We start from the raw sequence: 21704 nt of genomic DNA on the forward strand, positions 1-21704 counted from the left end.
TTCAATATTCACTTGACTGCCAATCTGTTTATATACCGTAAATCATTCTTCGAACGAACTATAAATTCGAAATATCACAGCTACAAACAATTTCCTCCTTTGCTCCTCTCACATTTCTATTGATATCGTACAATTTAAACATATTGTTATTAGACGTTTTCATTCAAATAATTTTAAATTCGTAATATCACTACCAGAAACACGAATATCATAGCGTTGAAATTTTAGATAATATTAAATATCCTGGACTAAATCTCATTTCATATAAAGAATAATTCAATCATCCGCTAATATCTTTATTCTTAATTTTTCTCGTGAGACGGTTAAATTGATTCATAAGCTTCAATATGATTACATTTCGGCCAATCATCGGTAAAGTTAGTGTAAAATCAATGTTTATTAGTTATTTATTTAATGATGCTGTATCAACTATTAGGTTATGTAGTGTTGACGTAGGCTAATTGGTGACAGCGAGATGGTATTTGGCACGAGATGGGACCGGGAATTCGCCATGTGATTACCTGATATTTGTTTTACGATAGGAAAAAACCTCGGAAAAAATCAACAACCAGGTAATCAGCCCAAGTGGGAATCGAACCTACGCCCGAACGCAGCTCCGGGATCAGTAGGCAAAGAGCTACCATCGGTGGCTTAATTGTAGCTGTATACATCTTTCAATAATTCATTTTATATATATCGAAAGTTATAAGATCGTATCCGAAAAAGCTAAAAGCGTGCGAGTCGAAATTCTGCATGCAGTAAAAGTAGGTATGGTGGCTACCGTCACTACTTCCTACAACAAAGGCACAGACAGTTTTCTATTGGTGATTTCAGACTACAGTATTTTCTTCGGAGAGGATTGGGGAATATTTTCTTCTATAATGCTTTGCACTTCCATTCGTGTACTATTTACGTATTATTATTATTATTATTATTATTATTATTATTATTATTATTATTATCGTTATCAACATACAAGTATACGTCCGATAGATACACCATGCTTTGCTAACGCTAATTGAATTGCAACTTACTATAAACATCACATATTCATTATATATGAGGTCTCGCCTACCTCACTGAATATTACACGACTACTATGAAGTAGCCAATGTGTATTATCACCATTTAATACGAGAAAAATTCGTTCTACCTCATTGAATATTACACGACTATTATGAAGTAGCCAATGTGTATTATCACCAGTTAATACGAGAAAAATTCGTAGGCGAGACCTCATATATAATGAATATGTGATGTATTAACTGTTAGCAGTTGTCACAAACTGATGTTGAATATGGCCATAAAAGTTATTTAAATATGCTCTCCTGCATGTATGACTTAAATTGCCTAAAGTGCAGATAGTAAGGCCGTAAAACATTACGAGAGGAGTTCGGCCGGCACCGTGGATCGTGTCCTGGCATAGCTCAGTTGGAAAGAGCACTCAGCGCGTAGAGCTGAGAGGTCCAGGGTTCGATTCCCGGTGCTGGAACGAATTTTTCTCGTATTAAATGGTGATATTACTATAAACAGTTTAAAATTAAAGTAACACCGTCGATGCAACTGAAGTCACTGAGGGTAAGAAAATTTCCCCCCTAAGGGCCACTCCATGAATACATCATCGCGATTCTTGTAATTTATAACAGTAGTACTTTTGAATGCTATTCTAGTGTTAAATGTATTTTATTCATCAGCATGCAGTGGATTGTAATTAGTGGCTATTAGAATTATTTACTTAGCAGCGTTTCAAAGAAATCTACGTGGTCTATTTTGTCGTAGCAACCCAATTTTTGACAAAACTATGAAATCATGTCATGTCTATCTCCGTAATGGATAGTAATAGTGGATGTGTCTTGTAAAGTTTATTTGCCACCATTCAGCTTCCAGGACATCGGATATTGCCATCTTTCAAATAGCACAGGACTGTTGAGGTGTGATGCGCAGGAAGGAAAGACATTTGAACCTAACCGCGCCAAAAGAAAAGAAAGGCATTGCAACACTTGGGATGTAGAGAACGAGAATGTTGCTTGGTGTGAGAGAGATGGAAGGTGTTGCCTAGTCGACAGATCTAGAGTCCACACTGCGCAGCCAGCTAGCCTTGGTGCGAGTTTCCAGTCGCTGCTGCAGCTGGGTAGACAGAAAGTTATCCTACACGATTGCTTTAACTCGGTTTCGTGATATGAGTTGAGGTTTACCTTGTGAACAAAGTAGTGGTATTAGACACGTTGCGGAGAGCAGCCGCATGTGACAGTACCTCTTCATCAAAATTATCATTCATTCAGCTAAATTCGATGTGTGTAAACAGTATATTTGCGAAATAAGGAAACAGAATCGGTAATAGAGAAGAGACAGCCTGTGAACATGTAGTTAAACTTGTCCACTTTTCTCGCATATGCAAGTTATTTTATCGTAACTTGTAAGTCACGAACAGATTGTTCTATTTTATCAAAATAGCATCTGTTTTCATTTATGACATCTGATGAAGATATTGCTGTTATATCGTAAATATTTTGCGGATACGTTTTTAGACACGGTGCAAATCAAGGGAGTACGAGTGGCAGGAGATGTAGTGAGCTACAATTTTGGAGTGAGAAGTGTCATTGTGATCTCGGATGTTGTTGAGAGATAACTGTGCTGATAAACTGGAAGACGAAAAGAACTTCTTTGTACCGCCGGACAGAAGAAAGATCTGTTCTCCTCCTCCTCTCCTAGTGCTACGTCTCAGCATATCTCACGTAAGTTGTTCACAGATACAATTCGTCAATACATGTGCATCCTCTACGCACCGTTAGTTCCGTGAGGATGTTACTTTTCATTTCGATTTTTTATGCTAGTTTTGTAACAAAATTCTAGATACATCTTTGATTTCTTTTTAAATTTATAACTAATAATTGACATATTTTTAATATTTATATCATATCATATGTAAGGTATTTGGGCTAATTTGATACATCGATTCTCATATTGAAATTTCTTTTGCTACCCTTTACCATAACTTGGAGTGTTTGCTTTTAAGATATATTCCGCCATCAATAAAGTGTTTGCTCACGCACCTCAGATCTGTGAGGTCAGTGTTTATTGGATTCTGTGCACATGTTCCGCAACCAAATTATAGATTATTCTTACAATATTACTCCGATCTACGGTAATCCTCACTAAACATACTGATTTTCCTAGCATTTATTTCACATTGTATGTAAAGAAAGATTGGGGTTACTTTAGTAGAACGCCCCGCGATTTTGAAATTTAATTTTTTTAGGGTGCTATAAGCTATGTACACTCCCCTTGATTAAAATGTTGTGTGTTACATGGGATTACAAGTAGGATAACAATTCGTGATGGACGTGTTAAAGTAGGCGAGCAAAAGTCTTATCTCATTACTAAATTTACCTGTCATTACGTTCTATTATTGCTGCTTCTATTTTGTGAGAACATTGTAACTTATGTATTTACCAAGTAATACACGAATTGTTGTGGCATTTTATTAAATAAATTTGAAATTTAACTAACAGTGGTGGTCACGACCTTACAGTTCAATGTTCTGAATTTCTGCGTATCTCACATCATAATAATTTATACTCAAGGTAACTGTGAAGGTTGTTATATGAATTTCACATTTACTTATAACATATTCGAAATCTTGCATTTAACATATGTATGTGGGCCTAGTGGGAAACATTCAGCTGGGATATGCCATGCAAAGTGTGAAGAATATCAAACGTTATCGGCACTGTTTATCATTGTATTATGGCAACATGAAATAAACATTTGTATTTAATATTTATACACTGGAGAAAGATCTCTGCATGTTAGTAATGTGGTGTTTTCTTTGATCGTGCTAAAGTAGCTAATTTGGCGAAGGTATTTTGCTGAGCAGGTATTCGGATTTTGTTTTCAAATAACTGCACTTCTGTTTAGTTGGGTAAATTATTAGTTGATCATCAGTGTCTTTGGTAGGCTTACATAACTGCATTTTCCTGTAATCGTACACTTACATACGAATGGAAATGCCTAGACTTTCATTGGCCAGTATTAATAAAATTATATTTAGCCATGTCATCTTTGAACTCTTAAACAGAACAAACCCACAATGCCATGGTAATTAAACTACTATTGATAGATAAATTTTAGTATTTTAAAACAATTTTTGTTAGTGAGGTATCCGTATACTGAAATTTCCCCTATTGATATTCCGGAAAGTCACATAATGTGGTAAATTAGTAAAAAAAAAAAACTGATTTAGCCTAAATTTATAGAATAAAAGCTGAGGGGGGGGGGATGTCGCTTACCAACTGGGCCCTTCGCACCCTCTTATTTGAACACGGAAACTTAATCTAACTCCATTATCATGGTAAGTGGAGGCTAGCCCGAAATAAAATATTTAATTATAGTTTGGAAATAATTATTATAATTTAATTCACCATGTCACAAGGACAAAATGCGGCTGCAGAAGCAAGATTTTCGGAGATATTAAAGACTGCACACACAGAGCTTGCATAAACACACACACACACACACAAAGTATGTCGCGAGTGCAACCTAATGATCGAATATTTGTGAAATGTTGAAAATGAAAAAGAATGGTAATGTATCAGTAAATTGGGCCCCGCTCGCAGCAATCTTTTGGGAGCATCGAAACTTAGTACCTACAAGTCGTAGATCTAGGACTGTAAGCTTCAGAATGCGAGATAGTATGATATTCATAAAACTGAACTAAATTAAATGTTAGAAAATCAGTGGCACTTCTACAGTAGTAATGTTATCTCTTCCGTCTGTTTTGCGCGCACAGCTGTGAGCTGGGAATGTCCGAAGCCACTTATGAAAAGATGGGCTGGAAGTGTGATCACGGAGCTGACATTTCTACGTCATTCTTGAAATGAAAATAATTCGTACTCATTTTCCAGAATTTTGGAACTAAATTTTAGGCCATTTTATACGTTAGGCTTATTCTTAATGTTTCTTTGAATCGAAAATCTTCAAATCATCATAATATAATTTCCTATAAGTATTTAATTGTGCATTCAGACGCTAAATAACCTGAGATGTTGATACAGCGTCGTAAAATAACCCAATAAAATAAAAATAAATAAATTTAATTGTGCATGCAAGTCAGTTATTTGATTCATAAGCCCAAGTCCATTGCCTGATTCATAGCCTACTTACTGTTCACGTATTACTATCACAAATTAAGAGAATAGATTTTGGTTATAATCAATGTACCAAATTATTTCCCCCGTGAATGTGAATGTGAATGTGTGATGAGGGTGAGGGGATGAAAGAAACATTGTGTGGATTGGATGGAACTTGTAAGACATTATAGGCTATACAGTATGATAATGTTCTGCACTCCACATTATTATTATTATTATTATTATTATTATTATTATTATTATTATTATTATTATTATTATTATTATTATTATTATTCATACACATCTGATGGGTACACAATGTTTTTCAAAGGCTAGATGATTTTTTTACTAGTTTGAGTTATACCCTAAGGGAGTATGGCAGAGAAATTCTGAGCTCCGAGATGGTGGAATTTTCTCCTGGACTACCTTCTGAATTCATTACTACGTAACTTATGAAAGAGAATCTCAAAGGTACTGAAAATGTACAGCGTTAGTCATTTGTAACGGATGCGATAGAAGTTAATTTTTGAAAATGTAAATAGTTTCTTTTTATGTTCCATTCTCACGTCGTTACCTTGCGATATTAGACTCGTATGAGTTTCCATCATTATTACTCTGAAGATTTTCATTTTATCGTCATTTTTGTGCGCTATAACGGATGTGTAAAAAATGTCACAAATCTTAACACTTCACTTTATATTTGCTGAAAAATCTGTTAATCATAATAAATTTAAGAAATTCTTCGCTGGTACCTAAAGGATGACACTTAACTATCTGGTGATAAGTTTCATGATTGTTTATTTTAATTAAAAATAATGTTTTCTGTAACGGATGTGACATGAATTTGTAATGAATGTTACAATTAACACGTAACACGTGTTTTTATTTTATTTTACACGAAACATTAATGTTTTACAAATATTTTGTGTAAGCTATGAAATATTCAGACACTTTACGACATATTATCATCTTATTTTCACACCAGGGTATCTTTTGGATGAGATGTCTGTTATAAATGGATGGCTGTACATTGATTATGTTGGATCAGCAAACTGAGAAAAAGTGAATATAGTATGTGAAAAAATTACTTACCGGTAAGTACAATAGAGGCAGGTTTTTATCTAATTGTGTTACTAATTATTTATTTTTTATAAAGCAGTCGGTTACATCTCATATTGTTGATCTTCCTCTTGGGAACTAAATGATGCTATTTTCTAGAAACTACTACACTGTAGCTCTATTGTTAGGCTACTCTGCTTCTTGGTTAAGCGCGAGATCTGTGCTAAAATCCGTAAGCGATTAAAACATGAAGGGGTGGAAGTGGAGGACAGCACAGCGAATATTTTTATAATAAGGTGGGACAAACACGACAGATCTCCTGCAGAGCGAACATCGGCGAATATCGCACTTAGCCATACTCTACAAACTTGAACCGAACATAGCGCCGGCAATGCAAGACGCTAATTTGAACTGAGGACTTCGATATGGAAAGTCGCGGAGAAAGGACACACGCCCGGAAAACCCCAAACTTATCTGTTCATATGTGAAATTTATAATTTTCGTCCCGATTTCAGTTACTAATCGTAAATTTCAGCCTTTTCGATAAGATGTGAGGTGTACTTCACACAGAAGTACTGTAAGGAAATCAATGCCACAGAGTTAACACTTGCTTTCTCAGTATATGAAGAGGTGGATTCCAGACTGGTCTAAATCCAAATGACAAGCTATGAGAAAGATGACAAAAACTGATAAAATAAAAGTGACTCCCCTAGATCCAAACTGATAAAATAAAATTGACTCCCTTAGAACCGTGCAGATACTACGTCAAGACTTAGGAGAGTCTGTTAAATAAACTTACACAGTTAAATAAACTTACATAGTTACATATGGTCTTGAAAAAGATAAATTAAAAAGTGAATAAAACAAGTTGAAATCTTAAAAGATAGACTTAAGACTTAACAACATTTTGGAATTCACCTCTTCATATGTGTTATGCCTTTCTTAATAGTTCAGTCGAACCTCCTAAGGCGCACTTTGGGCAACGACTCTGTCGGTAAATTGGTCTACAAAACTGACTTCATATGGGTGAACGACTAAAAGTCGTACCTTATGGAAAGTCGCGGAGAAAGGACACACGCTCGGAAAATCTCAAACTTCTCTGTTCATATGTGAAATTTATATTAGTAGAAAAAAAAAACTGTGGAGGCGGCTGAAATGTAGTTTTAAAGTTACATAACTAACTTCAGCCTCAAAAATCACTTTCGCAATGATGCTATGTATTTTTAATCTGAATGATAGACTACAAGAAAGTGAAAGAAATTGCCGGAACCACTTTTTAAGGATGAAAAATACAATTAACTTACCCAAAAAATTCTACAATGCAGACGAATGGCAAGGCGTGATATTACCATACCTAGACGACGATAGCACGCTTTCAGGCGGAGCCGGCCAAAGGTTGCACCGTGGTGGTGGTGGTGGTGGTGGTGGTGGTGGTGGTGGTGGTGGTGGTGGTGGCGGCGGCGGCGGCGGCGGCGGCGGCGGGGGGCGGAGGCGGCGTGGGTGATCAGTGTAATAATCATTGTTATTGTTTAGTCAGCTGTCCGGAGACATGTCTGAACTTCACAAGTGATACCAAGAAGGCAACTTATGGCGCAACTAGGCCAGGAGATAATGGGGTAGGGTGGCTAGTTCCTTTCCCCCTTCCATTGCATACATCGCCGACTAGCTATATAATACACTAGTCAGACTTCAGATGCATACAAACAATATTGTTCTTCCTCTGACACATATCTTGTACATATCAGCCAGAACCTCAATCAGAGACTTAATAATCATTGCACAAAGTAATCTAAAACAGCTATTTACATACTGTAATCGCTTTTAATATTTCTCAGTTCACCAAAATCGGCATTTACAATAAGGTGTTCAAAAATACTGGTTTATAATAAGATTCTAAACATATTCCTTCTTGTCAATCAGCAATATTGTGAAGTCGAAGTCAAATCGCTGAGAGAAAAGTTATAAATGTAATTGCTTCTGTGAACATTCTTGCACGCAAAACAGAGGAAGTAGACACCTTGAAAAACAAATTACCGTTGATCCTTTAAAGAAAGAGCGGCCTTTGGGTAAGTGGCCGTCGCATGGTGATTTGTGATGACGAGATAGAGGCAAAGACGTAAATCACAATCGAATGGTAGAAATAATTATTTAAATAATAATAACTTATTTCTCCGAGGAAAACATTTATCTGTTCAACTATACCGTTTAATATGCTGTTTATTTTGATTAATAAAAAATCCGAAGAAAAATCATCTGCTTTCATTTTGGAGTAAATTGCAATACAGATTTGTTAATTTCAAATAAAGCTCCATTATTTTTAATGATTATTGTATGCCATCGTCCGGATAAACTGACTCGTAGGTAATGATCCTGAGAAAGATTAATCCAATCCCTACCATCTTATCCCACCTCCCTCAAATCGATTTTAATATTATCTTTCCATCTATGTCTCGACCTCCCCAAAGGTCTTTTTCCCCCTCAGGTCTCCAAACTAACACACTATACGCATTTCTGGATTCACCCATAGGTGCTATATGCCCTGCCCATCTCAAACATCTGAATTTAATGTTCCTAAATTATAATTATATGATGAAGGATGGATAGAACAGAGAAAAATTCTCTCCGGCACCGGGACTCGAACTCGGGTTTTCTGCTTTACGTGCTAACATTTTATCCACTAAGCCACACCGGATTCCAGCTCCGATGCCGGATCGAATCCCCTCAGTTTTTCTCTGTTCTATCCATCCTTCATCATATGGTAATGCAGAATTCCTGCACTGAAATATCATATGTACTTCGGTACATCATAATAATATGATACACCTAAGTAATCACTTAATGATTCAAGACGACGCTCATCCCGTCGAATCTCGGCCATTTAGTCACTCGTAATGAGTGCACCACTGTACTGTACATAGTGCGTTGGACATTTTCAGTACATGAAGGTAGGCCACCAAAGGGAAAACTGAGCGATAGAACTTATACTGAGGGTATTCGATGCGGCATCGGAGCTGGAATCCGGTGTAGCTTAGTGGATAAAGCGTCATCATGTAAAGCTGAAAGCCCGGATTCGAGTCCGGTGTGAGAGAGTTTTTGTTTGTTCTATCCAACCTTCATCATACAGTAACGCAGAATTCCTGCACGGAAATATCATTTCGGTATTCATAGTAATAATATTTCTAAATTATGTTAGATGAAGAATACAATTCGTCCAGTTTTGCGTTGTGTAACTTTCTCCATTCTCCTGTAACTTCATCTTAGCCTCAAATATTTTCCTAAGCACTTTATTCTCGAACACTCTTAACCTGTGTACCTCTCTCAAAGTGATAGTCCAAGTTCCACAACCATACATATTACCCGGCAATACAACCTTTCAGCTTTTTTGAGAGCAGACTGGATGACTAAATCTTTTCAACTAAATAATAGCAGGCATTTCCCACATTTACTTTGCATTTATTTTCCTCTCGAGTGCCATTTATATTAGTTACTGTTGCTCCAAGGTACTTGAATTTTTCCACCTTGTCAAAGGATAAATTTCCAATTTGTATATTTCCATTTCGTACTATGTTCTGGCCACGAGCCATATTCCTATAGGCTACATACTTTGGTTTTTCGGAGTTTTCTTCCAAACCCATTTCCTTACTTGCTTTAAGGAAAATTCCCGTGTTTTCCCTAATAGCTTGTGACTTTTCTCCTAACACATTCACGTCATCCGCATAAACGAGCAGCTGATGTAATCCGTTTAATTCCAAACCCTCCCTGTTTTCCTGGACTTTCCTATTGACGTATTTTAAGACTTCTAGAGCAAAGTTAAAAAGTAAAGGTGATAGTGCATCTTCTTGCTTTAGTCCGTAATGAATTGGAAAAGCGTCAACAGAAACTGGCCTATATGGACTCTGCTGTACGTTTTACTGAGACACATTTTAATTAATCGAATTAGCTTCTTGGGAATAGCAAATTCAATAAGAACGTTATATTTAACTTTTAACAGAGTCATATGCCTTTTTTAAATCTATGAATAATTGATATACTGTGCCCTTACGAGTATACTCCCACTTATTCTGCAATAACTGTCGAATACAAAAAATCGACAGATATTGGAGAAAAAAATGAGAGTAATGTAATTGATAGTTAAAATGTTGAAGTATGCTGTCAAAGACTCCACATTTCAGCACTTTTATAGACATGTCTTTGGCTACAATCTCATTTCGTAGTTCGCCAATAGACCTATTCAGTCATTTAAATCAAACCATGCTGCTGAAAATTTTGTTTGTAGTTTAATTAAAGCGTATAAAACAATATAATTATGTATTATTTGTCCATCTTGACTTTGAGCATGAAATTATTGTTCATAATAGATAATCGACTTAAAACTACTCGTATATTCAGCTGTGGTACAAAACCGAAAGATCTAGAAATGTTAATAATACACCCAAAAACCCAAAATACTATGCTAATGCAATCCAACTTTTGGCTCTTTTCGTAGTGTGTGGTATTAAAAACTTCATAACTGGTTGCAATACAGAATCTTTTAACATAGAAAACAGAAATTATGTATGATAAAATGTTACTGGCTATTTAAGTTACGAAGAATTATATCACCGTATTTGAATAGTGAGTAACACACTTACCTCTTATTGCAAAGACAAAAAATAATTTTGTGCAATTGGCATAGCCTATTTTTAAAACGATTGGCATGTTTCATGCTATTTTTCGTAAAACTGCAGTTAAAGTAGTTAGGAAACATATCTCGTTCGCGTTTGAACATCCGTCACATATCGCCGCGTAATCGTTTAATAATGGAGAATAACAAGCGTCAGAACATTTTGTAATATGGTACAAGGCCTAAGACTTTGTCATTGCAAGCCATGAAAGCGACAGAATTGAAGTTATTCTAATAAATTCTGAGCAGTACTGAGAGTGAAAGCAGCGAATTGTGAAAAATGTGTTCGGTGTTTTATATATGCCAATTTAAGAGTCATATATATATATATATATTGTCATGAGCAAAGCCGGTAATATAAATTTATAATTGAATGTGAACGCGTCTTAGTTTGATACGAGTAATTTAAGAATGTCGTTGCTCGAAATTAATTTTGTATCTTTAATAACGTTTTAACCCATTACTGCATATTGTTCTAAAAATAGGATTTGTGTAAAATACTGATTTCTATGAAACTTTTTCTTTTTTAGTACAGTTGGATCCATTATATAGAAGGTAAATTATTATATTGTATTATAGTTTTGGCAGTGTTTGAATTCCGCGCGAACATTTGTTCATACCAGCTAATTGTTCACAAGAAGGCAAGAAAACAGTATTTTGTCACGCACCGCGGATAAGTACATTCTTAGTTACTCTGTAATGGTGATACAGAAATCGGATTTTTATTTTCACATAATGATTGAATACTTCAGGTTTAATATGATATATAACAACAATAAAATTTTCTTACATGTTGCTAGGTACAAGGTAAAATATAGTGTCGTCCTAAAAATAGGACGCCATGCCATGTGCACTCCTGTAGTATTCTTTACAATATGTACAGTATATGGTTTTCATTACATTCTTTTATTTCCAGTCTAAATTCTGGGGTTAATTGAATATCAAAATAATAATAGAGTCTAATATATGTGACCCCTCCAGAAGTTTTCTATGATACAGATAAAGACATAAGTCGGACGACGAGCATGAGGCTAATGTGAATAATCTTCGCAGTAAAATACTACTTAGTAAAAAAAAATATGTAATAATCAGGGAACGGATTTATATGGACTAAAAATATATGAAATATGTAAATATATATGTAGTTATTTTTACCAAAATATGGAATTAAATATGGATTTTTACCAAAATATGGAATTAAATATGGACTTAAAATTATAAAAAAATGACTATGTACGTTAAATATTGGTACATTTTAATCAAACTAAACAAAAAATATAATGGACGTACCTTATCTTCCAATGTAGTTTCAACAAAACACAATTTTTATTGTCTGTTACCATAACAATAGGTTACAAACATTTCTTTCAAGTGCTGAAAAGTGAATCTTCTTCTATTGTCTCTGAGGATAGATTTATACTGACTAAAAGAGCGTTCGACGTCACAAGAAGTAACTGGTACATAATTCAATTTCACAATGTCTGCTGGGGATAAGTCCAAGTTAATCTTCACTGTTGATTCACCACTCATCACAGCAACAACCTTTTGTAGTTCTTCATATCCAGGGTTTTTTGAAAGTACAGTGTCCACCTTAGCTCTTACTGCATCTGCAACTTTACCTCTACCACGATTCAGTTGTTCCACAGTACTATTTATAATTTCAAAACTTTCAGATAGTGAAAGGTGCCTATTTTGGAGACTTTTGAGCGTTTTTATGATGCATGAAAATGTATGCTGAATGTGAGCTAAGTCATTCTTCACACTTATGTCACAGGTAACTGTTTTCGCAGTATCAATTGAGACTGCATCTTCAGAGTCCAATGCAAGGAGAACATTGTTAATAGAGTCTATATGTTCGGCATAATATTCAACTGCTTCTAGCCATGTACCCCATCTAGTTAAAATTGGCTTTGGTGGCAATGGAATTTCAGGGTACATTTCTTTCAACACGTTAACTCTACTGGGAGCTTTGAGAAATACTTTTTTCACTGATGAAATCAACAAATCTACTTTAGGGAAATTGTCTCTGACCACTTCTGCCACACGATGAAATGCATGCGCCACACAAGTAAAATGAGTCAATTTAGGATATACAACAGATAATGCTTGTCCAGCTTTGACCATATAATGGGCAGCATCGCTAATAAAGAATAACACATTATCGTACATAATACCCTTTGGCCACAGGATACCCATAGCTTCGTTGAACAGTTTAACTATAGTTTTGTTATTGCACTTTTCTAGAACATCACAATGTAAAAGAATTCGTTCAGAATATTGTTCACTTAACAAACCGATAACTACATTACCAACAAGTCTACCTTCTTTGTCGGGAGTCTCATCAATGGAAACCCAAATTGAACTATCTTTAATTTCATCTCTTATCTTCTGTATTGTCTCATCGTAGATGGATGGAGCATACGTCTTCCTAAGTGTTGACTCATCCGGGATTGTATGTTGAGTATATTTTTCAAGGAATTCCCTGAAGACCTTATTCTTTAGTTTGTAGAGAGGAATATCAGCAGAGATGAGAGAACGGCACAGGTCGATGTTAAACTCAGATCTTACATTCGATGTTGTTGGTTGTGTTAAAAACAATTGTCTCTGCTTGGAATTTAGTTGTTTGTTGGCCTGATGTTTACTAGTTGTAATGTGTTGTTGCACCAGGAACTTTTGTGTAGATGATACTGCACACTGACACAAATTACAAAATAATATTTTATTGTCAGTTGATAAACCATCTTCTTTAAATTCTGAAATGTAACTTGTTAGTTTTGATTTTAAATTGACTGAATGACGTACTTTGGCATATTTACCGTCTTTATAGTATGATTTACAAAACTGAACCTATGTGTACTCTGACTGGCATTTAACTGTTGAGCTGCACAACTGAAGTCTGTTAAAAATTTTAAATTAAATTAATACAGTTTTGTAACTTACTTTCCCATTGTTGATAGGACTGCTAATTTTCAAATAACTCTGATGTTAAAGGGATTACTGAACATGTGTTTAAATCTCTATTGTTGAAATGTATTTTTAAAAGTTAATGGAATTTTGTTTTGTTTTATTGTTAAACCTAATATAATATGGACTGTTTTATATGAAATATGGAAAATATATGGAAATTAACGAAAATATGTACTAAACTCTAAAATATGGAAAAATATGGAAAATAAAAGTAGGATTTTTCAACCCTACACATTGTGAAACATAAAGATAATGCAAAATATAAATTATATTAGCTTTATAAGTAAATATGTATTTACATATAAATCCTTTCCCTGGTAATAATGATAATGAAGATGACAATGTTGATGAAAATATGACAGAGTCTTCTAACATAAAAGCTGCAACAATTATTTTCAAAGCACATTAGAAAAAAATAAAGCTGGAGTTTCTCGCACAAGTTATTGTCGGAAGAGAAGGAAGCTAATATATGAAACTTTTAAAGACAGCTAAAGTAATTCCAGGCTAGAAGTTCATTGTACTACTACAACCTACAAGTACTATTACTACTACTACAATCACCACAATCAGCACCAGTGCTGGCAGCAGCAGCACCAGCGTTGGCAGTACCAATGTTAGCAACAGCGTCAGCGGCAACAACAGAGTGGTGGTCCATCTTCGCTTATTTTGTTGATGTTGCCGTAGTAAATGCATGCATAGCGTCCTTAATTTTTATCCCAGAAAGTAAAGTTAAAACTGATATGAAAGCATTCATAAGACACCAACTAGCAACTTTAACTCAGAAACGCATTTTTGAAGTCATTAATAACTTTATGCAGTTATGAATCCAAGAACAGTTCGATTCATTCAGAAACACTTCAAGTTCCTGGAATGAATTTGCTGCCGCGCTTTTGTCGTGGGAAGACACAGTGGCAGTCTAAAGAGTGAAATATTGTAACAAACTATGTGACACTCCCATAACTCTGCAGTGACTTCAGTCTGGTAAATATATTCTGCTATGGTCATTCTGATAACAAGAATTATTATGTTCCCGGTACGATAAGTTATGACATAAATACGACACAACAAAGGCCTATTTTACAGCACTTTAATGCATCGCAGAATCTGAGCAGGGTCAAAATTCTATATCTTTATAAGGAAAAGGGTTCTCATTTATGCCACGGCAAACTCGTGACAAGTTTTAACAAATCCCAAGAGGAAAATATATACACGTAATTGTACACGGAGTACCGGACAGGAGTTACAGGATGTAATTATCTTCACATTACAAATGTGTCTGTAGAGCATACTAAAAATTATTAAGACATGAGAATTAATAGCGAGTTCCTATCTCGAGTTAACATAAAAACTAGGGATATGTTTAGGTACAGCTTACACCTGTAAAATTTGGGAAATATTCAACATTTTTTTTCCTCCATTACTGTATCTTGTACAATAATAAAAATTAGTATGTGTAAAACACTGTCCTTCTGCTATATGAAAAAATTAATTTTTTCTTCAAAATTCAAAATGGCAGTTTACTGTGCAGTGATGAAGAGTTTCCCTCACAACTCAAAAACTATCCAACATTCTGTGATGAATTTTTTTGTGTGTATTTATGCATGTCATATCTACAATATGATGCAAAATCACTTCTCTACCTTTGATACATTGTCTGATAAAAAATAAAAACATTTAAAAAATGGTCAAATATCAGTATTCTCTTGTAACACAAAATAAAAAAAAAATATTTATTAAGGAATGTAGTTGAAAGAGCATGATATTTTAATATGAGTTTCAGCAATGAAATAAAAGAGAGAGAACATGAAAAAGCTAAGAAGTTTATGAGTTATGAGGGAAACGCTTCATCACCACACAGTGAACTGCCACAATTTGGATTTTGAAAAAAATATATATAATTTTTTTTTTTCATATAGCAGACGGATAGTGTTTTACAATTTCAATTTTCATTATTGTACAAGATATAGTAATGGGGGAAAAAAATGCTGAATATTTCCAAAAATTTTACTGCTGTAAGCAGCACCTAACCCCTTAAGCAGAAGTAGATCGTGAAAATTTTAGAGCATTTTCTTTACAACGGGATTACAATGTCGTAAAGGGGAAAGGAACTGGCCACTCTATCCCATCATCTCCTGGCCTAGTTGCCTCATACGTGGTATCTTGTTGGAATCATTTGTGACGTTCAGACCTATCTTCGGACAGTTGACTAAACAGCAATGTCGTAAGCACGGCAAGACAACCCAATGTGGTACCGCGAATCATTTCTGTAAGTAAGTAACGATCAACTATCATTGTTGATTGTCTCGCGATCAATTAGATCAGGTCCATGAGTTCTCAAGTTTTTGTTTGACGAGTACCCAGGGTTAGGGTTTACTTCAAGACAGTCGTTGTTAGGTTAAGGCAGTGATAGGCATTTTAATACATTAGTCGTTCTACAGTGATCACAGTAAACCCACCTATTTCACTCACCTCGTGCACTAAACTTTCTTAAACCCTCCTTGCTGTTGCTCAGTGGCGGCTCGTAAGTAAAACAGGACAAACTCTTTGCTATCCTTAATGAAAACAGAACTAGTTTATTTAGTGCAAACAATCGGGATTAAAAACTCAGATTATGCAAACAAAAATATTTTTTAATAAAGAGCTCACCAGAAATTTTAACATATAATTTATCATGAATTGACGAGCTTTTCCAAAATTCTTATTTTCTCTAGGACATAAACATCGGGCTACTTTCATGAGGCACTTTTTAATTATTCTCCTTGCGTTTACGGTTTTTTGCTTTAGCAATTTCCCATGCAAATTCAAAACTCACTTCAGGAATGTTTTTCCCCATGAATTCCGGCTGGGTTGTTGTATTTGGTTTTTTGTTAGTTTTTCCTAACATGCTTTGTAGTCCTAGTTGTTTAGCACGATCAGTACTTGCCAAGGGATTAAGTCTGTTAGCTTACATTATATTGATAGTGAAATTTTTGTCGAAATTAGTATGTATATAATATATGTGTGTGTGAGTATTGTATATATAGTATGTTTGTATGTATGTTATAGTATAGTTTTTTTTTGCAATTAAAAAAGAAAAGCTACATTCTTTAAGAAAAAGTTAGAGAATTGAATTTTAATTAATTGAACCTTTAAAAGTTAAAACTCTTACATTTAATATAGCTATGCGCACGATGCCGCTGCATATTTCTTATATTTAGCAAGCCAGTAACGCTTTTTGGCACAGCAAACATCTAATGTTCCCCCTTCCTCACAAAAATAGGTGTTATTCTTCCCATTCCTTATAGAAATAATATTTTCCTGCATTCTTCGTTTCACTTCCTTCCTTTGAAAGGGACATTCTTTCTTAATAAGCCGTCGCTGGTAACTACGCGAGTGAGTACATAGAAGCACATCAACAAACTCTGCCGGTACAATTGAACTAGAGGGTGGGGGTTGAAAAGTCGCGTACAGACCGATTATTTAGTTCTGACAGCTCAGCGACGAGAAAGAGGGGAAGTAATAGGAGTAGTGGGGAGAGCTCCGGAGTAGAGATAAGGGCGAACGGTAGGTAAAGGAATGCAGACCAGCTTAATTGTACTAGAAACATACTGCTATACCGCACGCATGACATCCGAATGCTCCGAAGGCAAGCGAGTGATTAACCCAAACACCCCTTGGCGTAACTAAATGGACTCGCCTGACCAAGGCGCACATCACCGGCGACTGTCAGGACTAAATAATCGTACGGTACTACAAGTTCATTTGCCAACCTCTGGGCTAAGGTTTAGCTTTTGATCTTTTACAATGATTGTGGATGGGAAAAGGTTTTTTGTTTCTTTTATCACTGTTTCCATGTTCCATTTCTCTTTCATGTTTGAAATTGTTGTGAATGTTTTGCCTGATTTGTACTGATTTGTACTGTAACTAATTTAAGCAATTAATAACGCAAGTAACGAATTTAAAAGACTCGAATATCGTAAGTAAAGAAGTTACGCATATTGTTCCGTTTCACTTATTATATCTCGGCTAAGGTGGAGCTGAAACAGCTGCAGTTGCAAAACCAAATGTTATTGGCAGAAAACGTTGAGGAGTTGAAGTGCATTGTAATGGAGATCAGAGAACTTAAAAAAAAAAGTCTGGTGACAGATCGTAAGATGACTGAAATGTAATTCGTATTTTTTTTCATCGTGCCTATGAGTAATTATTAAGTTTGGTAACTAAGTAGTACCTAATTTTTGTTTCACATTTTCGGTAGACAGCCTATATGTACTGTATAATATACTTCTGAATGTTAATAAAAATAATAAATCATAAAATGGAATATGATTGTACATGATAAAGCATTGAGTTGTTACAAAATGTATAAAACTTACTGAAGAGCCATCGCGTAACTCATTTTCCTGAAAGAAATTTATTATTTTTAAATTAATTAGTGTATTTTCTCATGTTGCGGATTTGTCAATTCCGCATTGCAGTTGTCTTTTGTTATTAGATCACCAGCTTGCTTGTAGGTGAACTATGGATTTTGATAGACCCTAATATAATTCTGTGCAAATGTTAGGAATGTGATATTTTCATGTTTTGGTAATTTTGCAGACGTAGCTCCATCCATATATCATTGCTATTATGTACTGTCGGTTTTAAAAATCCCAGGATGGACTTTAGCTCTGTAGAATAATTACTTATAATTTTTGTTTTGTATAATTGCTTTTGGAATGATAGAATTATGATGTGATAGAATAGTCTGTTCACAGTACTACGTAACTAATTTTGATTAAGGAAAAAACAATTATCGCTTCGATTACAGGATTGTAGCATATTTTACTATCTTCAGGTATGTGGATGAAATGTGTAATTTGATCAACTACTTTGAAACCTGTAAGGAATAGATCATGAGAACATTCGTTGTTTTTCTTGGTTGGCAAAACTGGTAAAATCGCCAAGTCATCGTTAAATTGTTCGCGAGTGGCCAATGTGGTATTCAGCTTATTTCTCCTCCTGACCCCTTACAAACTTCGACGCCATAATGATAGCCAGTTGTTAGTATTACTTTTAAAGAATTTAATATAAGTGGGTCATTTTGTACAGGATGGAAGTGAAATAATCCTGAAGATTGAAAGGGACGATAGAGTACGATTAAATGAATAGAAAACGTATATTACGTTTTCTGATTAAATGTATGGTTAATTAGAAAATTGAGTTGGAAGTTTCAGCAATCTGGCAACATCGCTGCTATCACTCTGCTCTTTTTTCTCATAATACGGATGAAAGAGGTCAACGAACTCAGGTCTGTCTGCCTTAGTGAACTACCATCTCCCTTTCTGGCTACAATGTTGCAAACTGGCCGCATTGGTCAATGGCTTCAAATTAGTGGTTTTTAAATCAAGTTTTCACGAAAACCGTTCACGCTACTGAAACACGCCAGAGGGATAAATGATCCTTTATTAGATTTTCTATCGATATGGACCCTACTCGCAATAGTTACCGAACAAGAGTGTGTTAAACATTCCGGGAAAAACATTTTTTTCTAAGAAAACTATGAACTTTCTACCATATGGTATTACACTTTTTTGTTACATACAACATGAGCTATTCACTCTGAAAATCTGCAGGATTGTTTCACTTCCATTCTGTATATCGTTACTTGCTTATAAATAGCTTTTATAGAATCCGGAGGTTCATTGCCCCCCTCACATAAGCCCCCCATCGGTCCCTATCCTGAGCAAGAGTAATCCAGTCTCTATCATCATACCTCACCTACCTCAAACCGATTTTAATATTATCCTCCCATCTACGTCTCGGCCTCCCCAACGGTCTTTTTCCCTCCGGTCTCCCAACTAACACACTATATATGCCTTTCTGGATTGGTCCATACGTGCTACATATCCTGCCCATCTCAAACGTCTAGATTTAATGTTCCTATTCATGTGAGGTGAAGAATACAATGTGTGCAGTTCTGCGTTGTATAACTTTCTCCATTCTTCTGTAACTTCATCACTCTTAGCCCCAAATATTTTCCTAAGCACCTTATTCTCAAACACCCTTAGCCTCTGTTCCTCTCTCAAAGTGAGAGTCCATGTTTCACAACCATACAGAATAACTGGTAACATAACTGTTTTATAAATTCCAACTTTCAGATTTTTTTAAAGCAAACTGGATGACAAAAGCTTCTCAACCGAATAACAGGCATTTCCCATCTTTATTCTGCGTTTAATTTCCTCTCGAACAATTAATAAAGTTCGACCCGTACCTGAGAGACTTGTCTTGAGATAATTTTCAGTAAAACAATTCGTCAGTTTATGTTCGATTCCGAATGGTTATCCTATTATTTCTCATTTTGCGAAGTAACGTCACTTCGAACGAGGCTTTTTGTAAGTGGATAAAACTCGATTATCGACGCAAGGAATACGAGTTTGTTTTCCTTGTATTCAGAAAAACAATCACACTGCGACTTATAAGCAACTATCAATTTTGTAGCAACGACATCACTCCAATTACAATGTGGATCTTTGACTCCATATGACGCCTAAAGTAGCCTTATCGAACGCAGCCTAGCCAGACATGAACTTGCACTACTGTTAGTTGTTAGGGTCACTCGATTCATGTTGCGAGGTCAGTTTTGCGAAGGAAAATTATACCCCTACTCAACGATATTAAAACATACTATTCGTTGAGTGCTGAGTATTCTACACTGTGTGAAGATGGTTGTAGGATTGGAAAGGAAGCGGGTTGTGGCTCTTGTAATTGAAAAGTAGCTCAACAATTACTGAATCTGTTCCAATAAATCTTTCCATGAAATTATGTTTTCTTTCTGTAAACGGCCCCAGGGAAGCTTATTTTCTGATGACGCCCTCGTAATTGCGCTCGAGTGGCCAAAATTTCTATAAGCACTTGTTTTGACATTAACATGATGGAAGAAAAAAATGATTTTTTTCTCTGCCTTCATGAGAATGTTTGCTTGTGAGTGAAATGAAGGCGAGCGATATGTTAGCGAAATTAGCCCAGGGTCCAGCGCGTAAAGTGACCCAGTATTCTTAATGGGTTGAGGGAAAACCCCGAAAAAAAACTCAACCAGATAACGTGTCCCAAACACGATTTGAACCAGGGTCCTCTGGTTTCACTGTCAGACATGCTATTACTCTACAGTGGTGGACGAATTTAGACGAAAGTTAACACATTTTTCAATGAACCTTCCCTTTAATTCCACAGTGTCACGTTAAGAAAAGTGAACTGTGTATTACAGTTTGCTCCACATATTGAAATACAACAACACGCACTCATTTTTAAACATTGCCCGAACTATTGATTTTTAAGGGCGATATATTTTTCCACTTGGCTTTTTTCGAAAGGGACTGAAGCTGGGAGGTCTTTGTCGTAGATAAACGCTATTGCGTAAACCAGCCATAATCATGAACGAGAGGATTCCAGGCAAAATCAAAATTTGCAAGCAACATAAATGACGCTGCGTACGCATAGTCACTTGATTTCGCGAACTAATCTGTTTCAGTCGTAAACTCAGAAGTAACTATTTCGTTTGCAATCTTCGTGTCAAGCAACTTAGTACACACTTCACTGGTTTGCGTCGGAGGAGTGTCACACTTATTACACATAGAATTCGCGTAAAGTAGTCCTAATTAACTTTATTGATAAAATCGCAGTTACTGCTAATTAATATAGAACCAGTAATTAAACAATAGGCCTACAACTAATACAACTACTGATGTCCAATAACTGAGTGAAGGAATGTGGTTTACGAAAATAAGTGCTCGTTTATGTTCAGAAGTTTCGCCCAGAGTCGAGAAGTTAATATATCTGCCTTTTCAGTGTGGCGAACCAGGTTCGATTCCCCTCTTGAGTCAAGGTGGAATTTAGGTAGGCAAAACGGATGCTGAGGGATTTTTTCT

At 35.5% G+C, this 21704-nt stretch overlaps 1 protein-coding gene across 5 annotated transcripts in view; it reads left to right on the forward strand.

Annotated features, from left to right (window-relative positions):
* LOC138700579 (repulsive guidance molecule B-like) overlaps positions 1–21704 on the forward strand; it is a 512050-nt gene that overhangs the window by 338536 nt on the left and 151810 nt on the right. The window contains exon 1 of one of the 5 annotated variants that reach the window (XM_069827167.1): positions 2146–2735. The exons of the other annotated variants lie outside the window; for them this stretch is intronic. The gene's annotated coding sequence lies outside the window, so the exon portion shown is untranslated. Of the gene's footprint in view, positions 1–2145; positions 2736–21704 lie in introns of those variants that run through there. 5 annotated transcript variants of the gene reach the window in all.

This window comes from Periplaneta americana, chromosome 1 (assembly GCF_040183065.1).
Source record: "Periplaneta americana isolate PAMFEO1 chromosome 1, P.americana_PAMFEO1_priV1, whole genome shotgun sequence".
NCBI classification, from domain to species: Eukaryota; Metazoa; Arthropoda; class Insecta; order Blattodea; family Blattidae; genus Periplaneta; species Periplaneta americana.